Below are 17,431 nucleotides of genomic sequence, written 5' to 3' on the forward strand. Positions count from 1 at the left end.
CCTAACCGGATACATTCCATCGCACATGTCAGCATTGCTCCATCTTAGCATTCTACTCTCATGTGTTTCTCCCCACAATCCATGTAATCTACCTTTTGGTCCTCGATGATTTTCAAATTTTTCTCGTAATTCATGCATCTCACCTTGTACTTGGCATCATTCTCGCCAGCATACCCTCCCGCACAGTCGATCTTGAACGCTGTCGCGGGTCGCTCCATACTTTGACGCCATCCAGTGGAAACCTGGTCAGGCCACGCCCCCTCCACGATAGGCCACGCCCCCGCCTTTCTAGCGTGCCAAAAATCTTCGCGCAGACAGACAGAGAATAACTCCTGAGGTGGAAGCCGGGAGCAACGAGCGTTTATTTTAAAATTGTATTTTTTGTGTTCTTAACTGTACTCACCTTGTACTTGGCATCATTCTCGCCAGCATACCCTCCCGCACAGCTGATCTTGAACGCTCCCTCCATGATAGGCCACGCCCCCCGCCTTTATAGCGCGCCAAAAATCTTCGCGCAGACAGACAGAGACTAACTCCTGAGGCTGAAGCCGGGAGCAACGAGCGTTTATTTTAAAATTGTATTTTTTGTGTTCTTAACTGTACTGACCTTGTACTTGGCATCATTCTCGCCAGCATACCCTCCCGCACAGCCGATCTTGAACGCTGTCGCGGGTCGCTCCATACTTTGACGCCATCCAGTGGAAGCCTGGTCAGGCCATGCCCCCTCCACGATAGGCCACGCCCCTCCCTCCACTTTTTCGTATTTAAATCATGTGTCTTCCCCGGCCGTGCAGCGGGCGGGCGCAGCGTGCCAAAGGCAAGCCCGTCTGCGCCCGTCCGCGCCAGTCTGGGTCCAGGGGCCAGGCATTATGCCCCTCACATTACCTATACCTTGCCCGAGCTTTATAATTTGCAATATGATGGCCCTATGAACTCCTTGGACAAGCAGGCTGCACTTATGTCGGATATCTATAATGCCAAGCCTACTGTGTTCAACCGCCAGGTAAGACCACCCCTGGCTAAGCCTCCTGGGCCCCCTCAATGTCCTAGTATACCTGGCGCCCCGGTCCTTGCCCACTAACTGTCACTTACCTTAATACACGTTCAATGGTGAAACACCAATTGGAGATCTTCCAACTACTCGACACATGGACTATTGATATTCTCCTCTTGACTGAAACCTGGCTGACGGACGATTCCGCACCGGATATTCTTGCTGCAATTCCCAGCGGCTTTTATTTACTCCATTCTAATCGCCTCCAAGGCAAACCAGGCGGCGGAGTTGCAGCAATAATACATCATAAGCATAAATTCACCGCTATAGAAAGGATCAGCCTTCCTGGTGTCGATAGTCTTGTATTACAATTTACCTCCCCTAAGTTTGCCTTTATCTGTGCTCTCTTCTACCGACCCCCTGACTATATGCCCTCTTTTCCTCAGCTTTTTGGAGAACAGATATCCAAGTCAAGTCAAAGGCTTTATTTCGACATAAAAAATATCTTAAAAAGCGTACATACAATTAAAATTCATTTTAAACAAATAAGAATAGGACACATATAAAAAAGACTCCTTACATGATAAAAATCAGCAGATAAAAACACGATTAAACTATTTGTCTAAGTCTTTTTGACCGAATCCGCCATGCCCACCCAAGATACTTCGAGGTGGCGCATGCATAAAATGAACGAGTGTCTGAAAGTAGTATCCTTAGTGCCATATTACAATGTCTTGTTCCCAGTGTTTGGCACATGGGTTTTAGCCATTTCGTCCGTGGAACTTTATAGACAGGACACTCGAATAAAAAGTGAGGGACAGATTCATAGCGCTGTGGGCAGAAGGGGCACCACGGGGCAGTCTGGTAGGGAATTTTCCAATGACTTGTGAGTTCCATTAAGGGAAGAAGACCTATTCTAAATTTGAAATACAAGGATCTTTCCCATGGGGCAGAAATAATGTCCAAATACAGTTCTCTGAGGGGGACATCTTTAAACTCCATAAAATTTCTGGACGATTTACAAATCGTTACAGAAGAGTTTCTTTTATTTGCCACCCAATTCCAATAGAGTTGTTTTAGCATTAGTTTGGGCGGAGCCGTCTGTTGATGCCATGCTTCTTCTAGGCCCAGATTGACAAGTAATGCTTTGATGTCCCTTAACCATTTTATTTTTGTCCAACCAGTGGATTTAATAATCTCACGCAGGCCATCCGCATAACTTGACAGCTCAGGTACTCTCCAAATGCGGGTCCACAGAAGCAAAGGGCGTAACTTGGCTTGGTCCTCAATCGCCCGACAGCCCATGTCTAGTTGCAACGGCAGGATAGGGACAGAGGGACCGAGGGACATCAAACTTCTCAAGAAGGTGTTCTCAGCTCGAGTAAGATCTTTCATGTTTGACGTTCCCCAGAGTTCCGCCCCATAGAGAGCGGCACTTACTCCTCTGGCCGAATAAATATCCATTACTGCTGCTATAGGTTTCGTAGAGGCTGCTCTTTGCTCTTTCAACAGAGCCCCAGTTACTCTTTTCAAACTTAGCAACATTTTGGTCAAATGATGGTCCCATTTCATCGAGTCCACCAACCGGATACCCAAGTAATCAAACGTTTTGGTCCTTTCCAGTGCAACAGACCCTAGTGTTGGTGGGGGGCCAAGTTTTTGCGGGGGATTCAGGATAAGATACTTTGTTTTGTCTGTGTTAATGCAGAGCCCTCTTTGCTTGCAAAAGTCATCAAAACCAAAGAGAAGCTGCTGAAGTCCCATCGGGGATTTTGACAGAAGTAAAGTATCGTCCGCAAAAAGCAGGGTAGGAATTAAGCGACCTGCCAGACGGGGTGCATCAGCTGGTATCCTGGTCAGACAGTCCACCACCCCATTCACGTAGAGCGAGAAGAGTGTTGGTGCAAGTACGCACCCCTGTCTTACACCTCTGTTCACATCTATTCTTAAGGTCTTTTCACCATTCGGCCCCCAGCGAATTTGGGCATAGTTTTTTTCATGGAACCTCATAATCAAATGGAGCAAGTAAGATGGCATACCAAGGTCACACAAAACCTTCCATAAGTTATTTCTAGGGACCAAATCGAAGGCTGTGCGGAGGTCGATGAAGGCCAGATATAAGGTACCCTTCCCAATCACGACCACCTTCCAATAAATCATAAGTAGCCTTAATGTTTGTTCGCACAGCCGATCTTGAACGCTGTCGCGGGTCGCTCCATACTTTGACGCCATCCAGTGGAAGCCTGGTCAGGCCATGCCCCCTCCACGATAGGCCACGCCCCTCCCTCCACTTTTTCGTATTTAAATCATGTGTCTTCCCCGGCCGTGCAGCGGGCGGGCGCAGCGTGCCAAAGGCAAGCCCGTCTGCGCCCGTCCGCGCCAGTCTGGGTCCAGGGGCCAGGCATTATGCCCCTCACATTACCTATACCTTGCCCGAGCTTTATAATTTGCAATATGATGGCCCTATGAACTCCTTGGACAAGCAGGCTGCACTTATGTCGGATATCTATAATGCCAAGCCTACTGTGTTCAACCGCCAGGTAAGACCACCCCTGGCTAAGCCTCCTGGGCCCCCTCAATGTCCTAGTATACCTGGCGCCCCGGTCCTTGCCCACTAACTGTCACTTACCTTAATACACGTTCAATGGTGAAACACCAATTGGAGATCTTCCAACTACTCGACACATGGACTATTGATATTCTCCTCTTGACTGAAACCTGGCTGACGACGATTCCGCACCGGATATTCTTGCTGCAATTCCCAGCGGCTTTTATTTACTCCATTCTAATCGCCTCCAAGGCAAACCAGGCGGCGGAGTTGCAGCAATAATACATCATAAGCATAAATTCACCGCTATAGAAAGGATCAGCCTTCCTGGTGTCGATAGTCTTGTATTACAATTTACCTCCCCTAAGTTTGCCTTTATCTGTGCTCTCTTCTACCGACCCCCTGACTATATGCCCTCTTTTCCTCAGCTTTTTGGAGAACAGATATCCCATCTTGCCCTTAATCACGCCAAAATAATTGTAATCGGTGATTTCAACTACTGGCCTCTAGACCCTGGCGAAAGCAACCTATCGGTTGAATTTTCCAATCTATTGACTGGCCTAAATTTTACCCATAATATTAACAAGGCTACTCACATCAAGGGGCACATTCTCGATCAAGCTTGGACCTCCAATATCACAATCACTCCCCCGACCATCTCTCCTTGTCCCTGGTCGGATCACTTTTTTATCTCATTTGTTATCACCCAAATCCCTTATGTTTCCCCCACTCCTGTCAACAATTTTCTAGCCCGCAATTGGACACGAGTGGATGAGACTGAATTTCATAGTCTCTTGTTTTCCTCAGCCCCTAAGGAACTGTCGTCCACCCTCGCCCAAGCCTCTAATATTGTTAACTGGCTGGAATCAGCATGTGATAAAGTCGCCCCAATGAAAAAAATAAAAACTAAGCACCCTCACGACGCTCAGCGCTGGTTCTCCAAGGATTTAAAAAAAAGATAAATTGGCCCTACGGCAGGCTGAGCGCCGGTGGCGGCACCATTACACTCCTGAGGAGAAAATTACCTACATTTCCTTATTAAAACAATATAAAAACTCTATCTTACAAACTAAATCCACATACTTCTCTCAAAAAATCATTAATTCCTCGTCTAAATCAAAAGATGTTTTCTCCATTATTAATGAGCTTTCCCTACCCGATCGGGTTCTAGCCAAGCCTGCTCCCTCTCAGGAACTGTGTAACTCATTAAACACCTTCTTCATCGAAAAAATTGCCCTCATTAAAAACAATATTTCGCCCCCAACCCCAGGCTCGATCCCTGCTCCCATTTCTGCTGATCCATTGGTGCTAGACCATATCCCCCCTATTTCTAAACCAGAATTTCTGGCCCTCCTAAATAGAGTAAAATCTGGATCCCCAAATGACAGTTGTACCCCTGAGGTCTTAAAAAAAGCCTTTCAAGCCTGCCCTGATCCCCCACTTTCTCTACTCAACAGTTCTTTGACCACTGGTATTGTTCCTGACTTTTTTAAATGCGCCGCAGTAACGCCGATTCTCAAAAAACCTAATGCGGATCCTCTAGTACTGAGTAACTTCTGCCCCATTTCCCTACTTCCTTTTCTCAGCAAAATTCTAGAGGACCATGTGACTAATTGTTTCAGCGCCTTCATTGAGTCTTCTCAATTTCTGGATCCCCAGCAGGCGGGCTTCCGGCCAGGACACTCGACCGAGGCGGTTATTGTGGCTGTGATGGACGAGCTCAGGAAGGGAGCCGATAACAACATTCCCCAGGCGCTTGTGCTCCTGGATCTGTCGGACGCTTTCGACACGGTCGATCATACTCTTTTGATCGACCGTGTCGGCAGAGCCGGCATCCGGGGCACAGCGCTAGAGTGGATTAGATCCTTCTTGTTCCATCGCTCCCAGGCAGTTCGCCTATCTTCCTTCTCGGCCACGCCTGTGAAACTAAGTTGTGGGGTCCCTCAAGGGTTGGCCCTATCACCGCTTTTATTTAACCTGTATATGCAACCCCTGATTCAATCATTACATAATTATCCCGTCACTACTTTCAACTATGCTGATGATATTCAAATGGTCTTTAATCTTAAATCTACGCCCGCATCCATCGCCAATTTTCAGTCTACCATGTCCTTTATTGGAGAATGGATGTCCCAAAGCCAATTGAAATTGAACCCCAACAAAACGGAGCTGGTTTTAACTGGAGGCCCCCTTAATCCCTGGAACCCCAACTTCTGGCCACCATCTTGGGGCCCCGCTCCCTCCCCCTCTGAATCTGTAAAGAGCTTAGGGGTTATCATCAGCAAAGACCTTTCATTGGCATCCCAGATCAAGGCAGTTACTGCATCATGTTTTTTTCAATTACGACGAATCCGTAAAATCTCCAGGTTTTTGACCACTAAGGCCCTTATACTGGTTATTATGGCTTTGGTTATCTCCCGTCTTGATTATGCCAACGTTCTCTACGTTGGCATCCCAGCCTACCAACTCCGCCAATTACAACTGGTGCAGAATCAAGCGGCGAGACTCGTATTCCGTCAACCTAGACATCAACATGTCTCCCCCATACTGAAAAAGCTTCATTGGCTACCTGTGATGAAACGTGGTCTTTTCAAACTTGGTTGTACCGTCTTCAAATCCTTGACTGGCCACGGCCCTGCTTTTATCACCTCCAGGATTCATTGTTACGTTCCCTTCCGCAACCTGCGTTCCTTGCACCATAACCTTCTGTCAGTTCCTTCCTTTAAGCGGAAGAAACACGGCGGCCTCGGGCTCTCTTTTCTGGCCCCCAAAACTTGGAACTCTCTCCCCCATGAACTTCGATCTGCCACCTGTTACATGCCCTTTAGGAAACTATTAAAAACTCACCTGTCCGACAAGCATATGAGGACTGATCACCTGCTCCTTCTCCCTGTCCCTCCCCCCTGAGTTTATCTGTCCTACAGCGCCATAAAACCAGTGGTGTCCGAGCGCTCTATAAATAATTTTTACAATTACAATTATAATTACATATTTTGACATCATATAGGAAGCAGGCGTTTTTGGCGGAGGAAGTAATTTTCCTTCTCTTGTTACTATCGTCTTGTCCTTCTTGAATACATTTTTCAATTTCTTAAACCATGAAGGTTTCTCCTTTTCTTGTTCATAATAAAACTCTCTGATAACTTCCTGTCTACCCAAAGATCGCTCTTTCTTCCGTATGCTGCTCCGAAACACCAGCCTATCACAGCGCAGTTCACACTATCGTACCAATTAGAACAAGATACGTTATTTTAGTGCTTAACCAACAATCTCACTGCTTTTCGTGATGCACCAATCAGCCTTTACTATGTCTTGGTCACGTGGACCAATCCCTGCGCGACACTTTTGACGTCAGCAGTGCTCCGGCTTCTGCAGCGCCAACTGACCCCTCCTTTACAAGGAATATCGAGAAGCCATATTTACACTTTTATACAACTGAACGGGTTAGTAACTTACACAAAACAACTCCATTCATCTGTTTCACTAAACCAAAGTGATAGTTTTCTCAATCGCGCAAGTATTCTGTATTTCCAGTAGACAGCGCTTACCTCTTCTCTACCACAGAATTTTACACTCGCCGATAAAGCAGCGCTTACCTCTATATTTACCCTTCTCACAAGCTCGGGTTAAGACCTATTACTCTCCCAGCAGTAAGTTTTAAATCAGGATACCAATGATCCGTGTACTTGAAGGCTAAGATTTTATAGACTGTCCTCGCTATACATTTATCCTTTCACACGTAAAGTCCCTAAACTTATGATGTGTGATGACACCACTTGTGATATGCGACGATTCCACTACTTTGAAACAGACTATGCGATGTGCGACTTCACTTGCCACACTTCCTCTGCCTGCAGACAGAGTGACCAGCTTTCCACACTTTCCGGAAGCCTTTTCGGACTACATATAACGTAAGACGAGCTCAACAAATGTTAGTCATAATTCTGTACATCAAATCCTGAATACGGCGCTCTATACATTATCCTAGCTAATTCTATAGCAACCTATGCTCTGCTACCAAGTAATTAACTGATGCAGCGCTTCTCCGGAAATAATTTCTAGAACTTCATTACCTTTCCCTGTAGTACCAAATCATGCATTTATTCATCAGTGGGGCCCATAACACTGTTGATCATTCATGCACGCTTTCTCCCTACTACATGGATCGGTATGAATCAAAGGAGAGCTGCTGTATTATAGCGGAGTGTTTAAGTCAAACTAACTATTTATATTATATACATCTGCAGTTTTATTTCATTTACCATGGTTTTATATCAACAAAGAAATTTACTTAAACACACAACCATTGTTGGCGACAGATCTGCTAGTTAAAAATTAGGCTAAGGATGAACAAGGCCAGCTTAATTCTTCATGTATCTAATTTTTATTTAAAGAAGATTCTTCTAGCATAATCAGTTTTATTCACTCTACATTCATTTATTGAAATTAGTTATAAGGAAAGATAAAGAATTTTAACTCGCACATTTATACTTCATTTTAATTTCAAGTTCAAAGAAAAATAAATGTAGTAATTGACATTTACAAGACTTAAGTATTAGCAAAAGACAAAATAGTTCCCAAAATCTATCTTTCTATTCCCTCAAGCTATTTACTCTCATCTAAAGACTCCGTACTCCTTCGAACAAAACTTAAAGTTGAAAGTTAAAGTTCTTACGCTCCAAGAAAATTCATCATTCCGGCAGCATGTCAGGATACGCAGATAGAAATCAAAAAGAGAGCTTTTTTCTAAACTCCGGACTTATTCTTTTATACCCTTTTTCTATAGCTAAACTATCTAAATTCAGTAACAATTAGGGACTCCGACAATTCTGATTGGTTGATTCAAGGGGTGGATGAGCATAACCTCATCATCTTATTACTTGACTTCCGCAGAGTCAGCGAAATGAATTTGACTATTGTCTTTAAGGTTACATGTTCCATCGTGTCCTTTAATTTGTAATTTTAAACTATTTTCCCAGGGTTTACAATACGGATGTCCATTTTATTGGCAGTCAGTCAGGGTTTCAGAGCACATTGTCCTTGACCTCTCCCGTTCAGCACAGTCAGCTCATACGCGTCTGCAGCTCCACTCAGCCAGCACATGCGTGCTTCGCAATAATTTCGGAGTCATGAAAATTGTCCATCTTGGACTAGGCCTCACAGGCCACAACAGGAACTATTATAGAAACAAACACAATCTAAACGGTAATTATTGAATTATAGCCCTTCTGTTTACCTCCCACCTTACTAAGGTACCCCTGTTAGTTATTACCTAGCAAATAACGCCGCATTTATGCGTAATTTGCTGACCTGTCTTCATGTTTTTGCCACAAACAGACAAACAGTAAGCACATATATGCCACTTTTGGTTAACTTATAGCTTTCGCGTTATTTCCAGACATCACATTGTCACTCAGTTAATCGATTATGGTTGCAACATAAGCAATTTAGTATCCCACGTGTATTTTGTGTGTGCATTCTATTCTGTGTTGGTTAGTTTTTTCCAAACCACACGATTAGTTCATATTACTGTTATGAGAAAGTAACTTCACGGGGTGTATACAAAATGTTGCTTTTAACCTCGCTCCATCACTCCCACTTCAAAGCTTGCACAAGGTATAAAAGTAAGCCCCTCAGACCCACTCCTCAGTTCATTACTGGACCTGCGCAGGACACTAAGAAGGCCTGTCTTGTACTTTAGAGGGCTGCCACGCATCTTGAGGCCTGGTTTGTACTTCAAAGGACTGTCCTGCTGCTACCTTAGGACTGTTCTGCTGTTTGAAGCCTGCCTGAAAGCGTCAGATGACTGCCCTGCTGGTTGAGGACTGCCTTACTGCTTGAACCCAGTACTGCAAGAGTGACTTCAAGGGCCAGTTGGATGTCCTCCTGTTCTGAGCTATAGGGACACAAAAAGGTCCAACAACTTAAGTCCTATACTCCAAGTTGTGCCCATCCAGTCCTGATGCTAATAGTGCCCAAACAGCCAAATCCCAAACCTTGGGACTTAGAAACGTTTCAGCCAAAAAGCGCTCTGAAAACGGACAGGAGACCAGGACCTACCTGTTTGCCGTTCCACCCAAGGTGCATCCCCTACGAGCCTGACCTTGCTGTAACTCTCACTACGTTGTCTCCTCGCAGCAGAGGTATCCATCCTCATGGATCCCTCATCGGTTACAACCTGCAGCTTCATCCTGCTAGAGATTTTCAGCTTCTAAAAAAATTTGGCAAGGGAGAGGAGTTGGCCTAACGGCTAAGGCGCTCGACCTCGGACCTGGAGATCTGGGTTCGAGTTTCGGTAACGACGCCAAAACCTCCTGTGATTCTGGGCAAATCACTTAATCTCCCTGTGCCTAAAAATGAAAGTGTGTGTCCTCATGTAAAACGTAACTTGTACTATGTAAAGCGCTCTGATACCGGATTCGGTTCGGGTCTAGTTCGCGCTATATAAAACTCTACATAAAAAAAAGTCCAAACGTAGAAATATTCACAGCGACTTCCATCCAGCTGCTCCCCGACAACTTATCCTCCTCATCACACACCACTAGCTGCCTTGCCCTGTGAAACTTAACCTTCTCAGACATTTTTTCAGTCTGAACGTAAGCTGAGACAGGCCAAATCCACCTCTTGTATCTGAACTGCGGTCAGCCATAACTTTCTACTTTGACCCGGTCTCGCACAACTAGATGTCCACAGTTAGCGTTTTGATCTTTTAGAAGCTAGCTATTACTAAAATCTTTAAAAGTTCATAATTTCAGTTGTACTGATTGATTTTTTGTCATTTTGGAATCAAATAATGTATTGCATTTTTTTCAATGTTTCCAAATTGGTAGGGGATTTCTCTTGTGTTGTGTTTTCACTTTATTACTGTTTGTGTGTTGCATAAATACCATAAGTTAAGCCTGAATGCTTTTGTGCCAAGCTACCAGAGGTTTAATCTCAGGTTACTTTTTGTGATTCACCCTGACAGGGATTGTGGGTGTTGCTTGAGGAGTGCTCACACCCCAACCAAATATCCTATTTCCTACAATGAGACAGTTGCCTTCGCTTTTATTTGATCTGTGACTGCACTACTGTACTGCAGTTTATTTGAGCATTACTAAAAGGTTGATCCACCTTTTTCGAACGATTTAAAATCAAGTGTCAATGTTTGTTTCTCAATCCAGAGATGATGTGGCAGAATGTTCTAATAGCTATGTAGCTAGCCGTAGCTGGGCTATACCAGCCATCCATCCTTTTGTAAAGTGCTCTGATATCCTTCGGGATCTTGTTTGCGCTATATAAAACTTTATAAATGAATAATTAATGCCCACTCCCTTGTTAAAGGCCCTGGATTGGCATTTAATGGTAGGTATAGCCTGCTACAGCAGGCTATAAAGCTACAATATCTCTCTAAAACAATCCAATTTCACAAGTCCTATTAACAAATAACATAACTTTACAAGTCGTTTATCACTATTAAAAACTTTTCTATTTCACATACTGCATCTCAATTATGCATGTTGGTCAAAAGTTTGATTGTTAGTTTCCTATTTCATAGTCAATATTAAAAAAAATGTTTTAGGAATGTTTACATAGCAACACTAGAAGCACATGGTCCAACAAATTAAGCAGCATATTGCATTCCATAGCTAGGTTACACACACATACACACACGTACCCCAATATTTATGAATTTCTTTAGATAGCTCCAAACATGAATAAAACAAATGTAATCCAGTTCTCATCTTTAGTAACTTCGATTTTCAACTCAGGATTTGGTAATTGTTTAATTTAGAGAAATACTCCCGCCAGACAACTTTACTCTCTGACGTATTGTGTCAAAGGTTTACCTCACAGATTCTACCGTAAGTCATTAACCCACAAGAAATCTTTTATAACCTGTCTCAGCATTGATTAGGGTAGCTTAATAAAGGATCAAGGTTTCCCTATTTATATTAAAAGTATCACACAGTGTTCATCATTTCCCACACTTCCTGTGCCCATTTTAATTCACTTACCATTATCTCTTTTTTACACAGAGTAGCAACCTTGTATCGTTCAATGTTCTCCAGTCTTTCCCAAAACACAAAGTATAATTTATTTATTTATTTTATTTTTTATTTATAAAGTTTTATTTAGCGCAATCAAGATCCTGAGGGATATCAGAGCGCTTTACAAGAGAGGACATGAGTGTATTAACAGCAACAATTGGGAAAAAGAAGACCATACAATAAGCAAAAGTAAGCGGGTAACGAAGGGGTCAATAATATGCAGAATAGAAGAACTGTATCAAATGGAGGTAACATGATAACACAAACAATGTCATCCAATTCTGTGAGCCTAGCCCGCTAGGGTAAGAATTTGCTTGTTAGGAATCTTTTAGTTTCCAATTTGAACGCCGTCGTTGAGGTGAGACTACGTACTTCTGGTGGAAGAGAGTTCCAAATATTTGGAGCTGCCCCTGAAAAGGCTCAAAGACAAGTTCTCTTTTTGCTAAAGGTGTAAGGTTTCAAGAGGAAAGTAGAGGAGCTTCTTGATGCTCCCTCCCCACAGGATAGTTCAAGTTTTTGCACCATGTACCTGGGAGTATTGAAGTGAAGGGCTTTGTGCGCCAGTACTGCACTCTTTAGCTGAATTTGTGCTTCAAAGGGTAGCCAGTTGAGAGATTTAAGGACTAGGGAAATGTGCTTGTTTCGTTTGGCGCCAGTAACCAGTCTAGCCGCTTTATTTAGTGAGGCCCTTAGTGGAGTCAAGGCTTATTTGGGAAGGCCACAGAGAATAGCACTGCCATAGTCTAGCCTCAGCAGGACAAGTGCTTGGACCACCTGTTTGAAATAATTTTGTGATAGGAAAGGTTTGATATTTCTGAGCGTTCTAGGTAAGTGGTTTGCCCCCGTACAAACATTGCTGATGTGATTATTCATATTCAGGTGAATCCAAGTGATTTAGCTGAATCTATGATAATCGGGGTGCAATTGAAAGCAGTGAGGTGAGTCAACCAGAGATCTAATTTGGGGATGTGTTTTGGAGGGGAGATGAGCAGGAACTCCATTTTGGAGGAGTTGAGCAGGATATGGTTCTCGGTTAACCAATTTTGAGTGGACCTTAGGACGGTGTTGAGTGAGATGATGTTTTCCGAAATGAGATTTTCAAGTAGAGTTGAGTGTTGTCGGCATACATGTGGAAGAGAATGTTCGTGGAGTTTAGTGCATGAGCTAGAGGTTCCAAGAAAGTTTGAAGAGGATGGGAGAAAGGGTGTATCCTTGGGGGATCCCCATGACTACGGGAGAAGGCTGGGAGAAGGAGTGGTTTGCCTTGAATCTTTGATGGAGAAAGGATGAGAACCATTGAAGTACCAGACCAGAGAAACCCATTCTGTGTTGTAAGATGGATAGGAGGTTGTCATGATTGACCGTGTCGAATGCTGAGGAAAGGTCAAGGAGGATCAGTAGGCAGGATTCATTTTGGTCAAGATTTTCAGAATGTCATCGATAACGTGTGTGAGGGCCGATTCGGTGCTGTGCCCCCTCCGAAAACCGGATTGATGCTGGTCTAGGAGTTGGTAGTTCTCTATGTGAGCACAGAGTTGGGATTGCACACATTTTTGAAGGAGTTTGGCTAGAGTGGGGATGTAGGAGATGGGACGGAAGTTATTGAGATCAGATTTGTCAGCGTTGTTTTTTTTTAGAATAGGTGAGATCTGAGCTGTTTTTAGGCAGTCAGGGACCATTCCTTGAGATAAGGAAGCATTTACAATCTTAGTCCAGGTGGGGATGAGAGCGCTCTTGATCTCTTTGAATATGGATGTGGGCAATGGGTCAACAAAGTGGTTGGACGCGTTGATAGACTGAAGAATTTTGAGGATGTCTGTTTCAGTAAATGGGGAAAAAGTGCCCCAAGACGCATTGTTCTTAGCGTTCAAGAGGGACGAGTTATACTTTTCAAAGAAGTCAGGGGGTGAGGCAGCAGTAGATGAGGGTAATAAAGCCTTCTTAGAGGCGAGGTCAATAGAGATAAGTCGTGATTTCTCTGTGAAGAAAGCATCAAAATCTTCGCAGGAGGTTGGGATGCAACCCGGATCAGAGAGGATTGGACCAGTAACCGATTGTTGTTTGACCAATTTGAAAAGTTTCGGCGGTTTGCCACTTGGTCTAGTTGTAGTCTGAAATAGTCGGGCTTCGCTCTCTTGATATGTTTGTTGTAGAAGCTCCTGCCCTCTCTCAAGAGTTTTAGTTTGTCTGTGGAGAGATTGTTTCGCCAGGAGCGTTCAGCTGTGCTAAGGTTGCAACATTCTGTGTTTAAATTGTCGCTGTACCAAGGCTTGGATATTTTAGATGAAGCATTTTCAAGTTGGAGTGGCGCAATGTTATCCATGATGTTGGTAATGGTCGAATTGTAGGCGTCTGTGAGTGTTTGCACCTCAACCAAGTCGGGTTGGGAAGAGAGGACAGATTTACAGTGGGCAGCGAGAATATCGAGGTTTACTGATCTGTGGTCCCTTTTCTATACCTTTGCTTTCTGAGGTTGATCCTTCTTCGACATCACATCCCTGTTAATACAGAAAAGGATGCTGTGATGGTCAGACAAGTCACAAGGGGTTATGGAATCTAAGGTGATGGTCTGTTCTTTGGAAATTATGAGGTATAGAGTTTCTCCTTTAGTATGCATTGGTTGGTCACAGTGCTGAGTCAATTCTTGCGCATTTAGAAATGATTTAAGGCAGGCTACCGCGGGGTCATTGGGGTTAGACCAATGCAGGTTGAAATCACCCAGAAAGATTTGTGACACAGCAGAATCAACATTGCTAGAGATGATTTCCCTTAATTATTCAATGAAAGGGAGGTTGTCCCAAAGGGGTGGTAACAAGTGTGTAGTTTGCAGATCGGTAGGTTCTTACTTGAGATGATGAGGCCAAGTTATTCACAAGAGGAAGGGGAAGAGGACTCTAAGTGAGAAATCGAGAGAGTGTTCTTGTAGATATAGGCTAGACCCCCTCCCAACTTCAGAGCTCTGTCTAGCCTGTTTATATTATGAGTGGGAGGAACTAGGAGGTCTAAAACAGGGGTGGAGGCGGGCTTTAGCCAAGTTTCAGTGAGTATGATAATATCTAAGTCATTGTGTTGTATGAGGTCAAAGATGTCTGAGGCGTGTTTACTAGCTGATCTGCAATTTAGTAGTACACATTTGAGACATAGCGGATTAGGGGAGGCGAAAGTCTGGGTGATGTTTACCTTGGTGAAGTTGTCAGAATTGCTGCATCTCAGATTGCGGGAAGGTTCTCTGTCCATGTTGGCAAGGAAGGAATGTATTTGCCTCGGCGGGGTCAAGTTAAAGTTGGCAGTGGACACTGAGAGGGACTCAATTTTCCTGAGGAGGGTTGGGAGTTTGGAGAGGGAGTAGATTTCGAAATGGAGGGGGCTAACGACTGACCCTTGTGCTCACTATCCATAGTGGAGGCTCTGGGCCAATTTGTAGAGCTGAAGAAAGAGCTGATCATGGGGAAAAGATCATTTGATAGGACATTCAAGTCATGTAGCTCCGACGCGAGAAGGAACAATTGTGTAGAAATATCCTCTAGGCGCGCTGCCAAATCAGGGAAATGGGCAAGGGGTTAAGGGTGTGTAGGAGAGGCTACCGGCGTTGGGGAGATTCGGTGAGAGCCTGTGAGATTCGAGGTAATGGTGGGTAATTCCTGAGTAGGGAGTTGATCAGTGGGTGCTAGAGGATCTGTTGACGGTGATGTTGTAGCCTTCTCAAGAGGGGAGAGGCCATTTAGCTGAAGTTTGGGTAAATCAGGGATCGAGGAGTAATGCAATCCCGATTCTAACCTAAAATGGGACAAAGTTATAGGGATGGGGAAGGGGCATCATCACAAAACTGACGAGACTGTGGTGCTTGAACGGTCCACCCGGCACAAGAGTCACCCTGTAGCGGACAGACAATCGGTGAGGAGATTGAGTCCGGATACTCGTCAACCGGCAGAGAGGGTGTTCTAGAGAGTTGACCTACCATGGACTATGTGGTACTGGGGTCACCTGATGGGGAGGGGTTTAGGGAGACTGGAGAACCCATAACTGTTTGTGGGGGTGTTAGATAAACCCATTGAGGGGGTGGTGGTTGAGTAGGGGTCGGTGGCATTGCCGTAAACCGCTTTTTTGAGGGTGGGGTAAATCTTGGCCATCTTAGCTAGGTTGGAGGCTTGTATTAGAATGATGCCATTATTATAAAGAGTGATAGTGGTGGTGGCCTTGAGGGAGGGCGAGGGAGACATTGTTAGCCTGAGACCATGCAAGGTTTTCTTAGATCGTGTTATTCTCAGCAAGAAGTAGAGCACGGTTCGCCAGCAAGCCCGTTTCCGAGTATAGATGAGATCATTAACCAAGATACCCCTGTTTATGCAGAAAGCTGAGTCAGACAATGCTGTCTGAGTTATCTCTATTCTTATAGATTGAATCAAAGGCACTTGGGAGATTCAGTAGATATATTAACCATCTTCCTTCTATCTTGTTCTATAGGTAGTTTCAATTTAAACAGAGTATTTCTGGACCCTATTCAAAATGTGGCTTTATCATAGCATTATATATGACCAAGACCTGTTATAGAATTTCTTCCAAATTACTTATTTTTTTTTTTTGCCCTTTTATAAGAGATCCGTATTTCGTTTGGTGGGATTTGTATTTTTTCATAAGTCTTGGAGTAGCAGACTTAGAGGTGGTGGAATGAAAAATGTTTCATTAATTCATGGAGAGGAAAAAGACAGAATGCTATCCATAGTTACTGTGACTGTGGTCAACTGACTTTAAGAGGAGCATTCAGTTTACATGCTCCTTCAGCAGGACATCATAAAACACAGAAACATCATCAATGGAGAACACGCTCTGTAAGAAGTTGTGGTGTTTGTATCAGTATTGTGAATCATGGAGAACGTTTTCTGTTCCTCTTATGGTTATGCAGTTAATTTTTCATACTACCAGTGTTCAATGAAAGAGGAAGCACAGTAGGGAATTTCGAGGAAAGAATCCCCTTTACTGCAGATGATTCTGTTGGCAGAAGCAAATCCAGCTGAGAACTATGAATGGTCTCGAAGTGAACAGCAGAGGCAGAACCAGAGGCTGCAACAGCACCTGAAGGTAAAAGTTTGGAGAGCCTTATTGGAAATGAATGCACTGGAAAACAAGGCAGAGATGGTCATAGATGGATGTATTTGAGGTTAGATGATGGGTGAGCTACTGAAGATGTTGAATGCTGTGACATTGATCTTCTTGACATTGATTGATGTGACGAAATATGGTGTTGTGTACAGTGTCTTATAGTAGAATGGTGAAACATTAGAGAACTTTAACTTTGCAGATTGTCTGGTTGTCAGCGTGGATCTCTATGGCAAACAGCTAGTTACTGTACCTGGCTTTGAGGTCGATATGTGTAAATTCCAATGGGAGTCCCAGGAAAGGTGAGTGCAGTGAAAGATGATGGTGATATCAGGGATTCTTTTTCACATCATAGAAGTCCCTCTAAATGATGGAAAAAATTATAAATTCATGATAAAAGAGAAAGAAGTTGTCTATCATGGTCTTTCTCTAGCCAGTTTTTTTCCATGGCAGCAGTCAGAGCTGGACTGGGAACCCAAAGCAGCCCTGCCAATTTTGGGAGACCAGCCGCCCCCCCTAGGGGTGGGGAGAGGGCGCCAGGGGGGCTGCAAAATTGAAGCACTGCTGCTTTTGTTACTGGGGGTTGATATTGCAACACTGCTGCAAAACTGGCCCCCACCCTTCCAGCCTCCTGGGGAAATGCCCGATGCCTTCTAATTCCAGTCCAGCACTGGCAGCAGTATAGGGCACCTGTGTAGCAAAATGTATTCATGCTTCATGTAAGCTGTTTTTTCAAATGAAATTTTTTGGAGATTCAAGGGT

Source organism: Lissotriton helveticus, chromosome 7, assembly GCF_964261635.1.
Source record: "Lissotriton helveticus chromosome 7, aLisHel1.1, whole genome shotgun sequence".
NCBI lineage: Eukaryota > Metazoa > Chordata > Amphibia > Caudata > Salamandridae > Lissotriton > Lissotriton helveticus.